The sequence below is a fragment of the Sorex fumeus genome, unplaced genomic scaffold, assembly GCF_029834395.1.
Source record: "Sorex fumeus unplaced genomic scaffold, SorFum_2.1 ptg000054l, whole genome shotgun sequence".
Classification (NCBI taxonomy): Eukaryota; Metazoa; Chordata; class Mammalia; order Eulipotyphla; family Soricidae; genus Sorex; species Sorex fumeus.
This window is the reverse complement of record NW_026606111.1, coordinates 47131839-47134314: the sequence shown is the minus strand read 5'-3', so window position 1 is coordinate 47134314 and position 2476 is coordinate 47131839. Positions and strand designations below refer to the sequence as shown.

General features: G+C 43.9%; 1 pseudogene; it reads right to left on the bottom strand.

The window, feature by feature from the left end:
* Positions 1-2044: 2044 nt before the first annotated feature.
* On the bottom strand, positions 2045-2155 carry LOC130033753 (uncharacterized; annotated as a pseudogene).
* Between the last annotated feature and the right edge of the window lie 321 nt (positions 2156-2476).

Genomic DNA, 2476 nt, shown 5'->3' with positions numbered 1-2476 from the left:
AAGTTCATTAACGATCGGTTTGAGGCCCTTCATGTTCCCGGAGCGAACAGATGCCATTGGGCTACACTAGCACGCGCCAGGGACAAATGGAGATGTTACTGGCACCCGCTCAAGCAAATCGAAGACTAACGGGAAGTTAAGTGATTAAGTGATTAAGAATACAACATTCCTTCAAGAGAGTTGAAGCTTGTTAGTTTTAAGTGATTTCTGGGATCAATTCCCTCCAGCCATACATTAAAGGTAGCAAAACACTTTTCACGTTTTTCTGTTCCCAGCCAGTCAACTACCCTTTCCTGAGAAAATCTATTAACTGGTTAGTCTCATGTCAGTCAGAAACTGCTTTCATTTCCCCCCATTTTCAACAAAGTTATTACTGGTACCAAGCAGAATTGGTTAAATATATGTTCCTGTTAACATATATTTGCACTTGGGATCCATGTGAACACCTTCCACCTGGCTTTTAATGAAGGTGGTCATCCAGTTTGCTTTTCTGGTGGCATTCTGTTTCTCACTATTCCTCTCCACAGGTAATTGATGTGAAAATAATATATTTAGTAAACGGTATGATTAAAAGCTCCAGAAGGAATGCCAGCCCTTTCAGCTTTCTGGGTCTTATATGTAAACTGTACTTTGGAACCTATCTTATTTTCGTATGTTTGTCTTGAATTTCATTTTCAAAAATATTTTAACGTATTTGAAAAAAATCCACCAATTATCCCATGATGATCACCAGATTTCCACTTCGCTACCCTTCCCGGTTTCCTTTCCAACCATCCATCACCGCATTAACTCTCCTAGGACCATCTCTTTCTACCACAACCTTCCAGGCTCAAGGTCAATTCGTACTAACTGCTTTGGGAGTGGTGACCTAGGATGCATGTCTTTGTATGGTACCTACCACAATGGAACCACAACGTCATTTATAAAGTTGATTCTTGTGTGAACGGCAGTTAAAAGCGATGTTTAGAGAAAGCTACAGGCAACAGGGACCATGGAAGACCAAAGACCAGCCCCTCAAGCTAATATAATTTGAGCTCCCGCCACCAGAAATTTCCTGAAAGCTGGCTTGGCTACCTTGGGGAGTTTACAAATCCAAAGACTTACATAGGCAATGGACCGCATTGTTGAAACTCACTAGTAAAGTGTCACCATGATAGCAACTCTGAATATTGTTGGGAATAATTGAAATTGTGCAGCTTGGGCTGGAGCGATAGCACAGCGGTAGGGCGTTCGCCTTACAAGCGGCCAACATGGCCGACCCGAGTTCGATTCCTCCGCCCCTCTCGGAGAGCCCGGCAAGCTACCGAGAGTATTCGAGATGCCAGACACAGTAACAACAAAGTCTCCAATGGAGACGTTACTGGGCCCGCTCGAGCAAATCGACGATCAACGGGAGGGCCTATGATGATGATGATGATGAGGGGTGCTGAAAAGAGGGCTCGAGGACACGGTGTCTTATCTTAGCATCTACCAGGAGCTGATCTTCAGGCTTCATGCGTCAACTGTTCTCTTGGCTTTTTCCTTGTTAAGAGTCATCCTTGAATGACTCTGAGGGCATTGATCACTCATCTGGTAGGTTTATTCCACAGTGTATGTGTTCGCATTCCCCAACCATCATTTATGGATAGACCACCCAAACCTTTTAGTGATGTGTCTCAAATTTGCTTCCTTTCCAAAGGAGGCCATGAGGTGTAAACACAGCCTCTATGGAAGAATTTTTACTTTTCTTCTCATCATCTTAGACTCATCTGCCTTCCTCAGCCTATTCCAAATTTATTATTTTAACCGAAAACTGCAAACCGTGCCATTTTTCCCATTTTTTTCGAGGACACCAGTGATGGGCATACTTGACTGTGTTCTAGTCTTACTCTTGGCTCTGTGGTCAAGTTTCACATCTGGTGGGTCTCTGGGGACCATAAAAGATTGCAAGAATTGAACTGTGTCCTTCTTGCTTGCAGAGCAAATGCACTGTCAGCTTACTCTTCCTCTGACCCTACCCCACTCTTCATCAGGCCCATGCAATTTCTCCTCTTAAGGGCTTTATGCAGTCGAGTTTCCCACATTTGGGGAAATCGCAGGGGTCAGCACATCCCAAGTGCAATGGATGGGCCTCACCCTGGGAAAACCACCTACATGATCATGGTATCTCCCCTGCCCTGGACCATGTTTGTATTTCTTAGAGTCTTGTCTATTCCCCCTTTTTCCTCTATCTAACTTCCCATTCTTTCCCAGCTCCTCCTTCAACACCCAGCCACTCCCAAAATCAACCACAGTTGACAGCATCTCAAAATTCAGAACATTTATTAACAATCAATTAACTATGATGCATCTCTGGAGTGATAGCACAGCGGTAGGGCATTTGCCTTGCACACAGCCAACATGGCCGACCCGAGTTCGATGCATCTCTTTAATTTGAAAAAAAAAATTAGAATAAATAAATGGTGTATGGCATTTCAGTGTTTGCCTAGGGCAACCA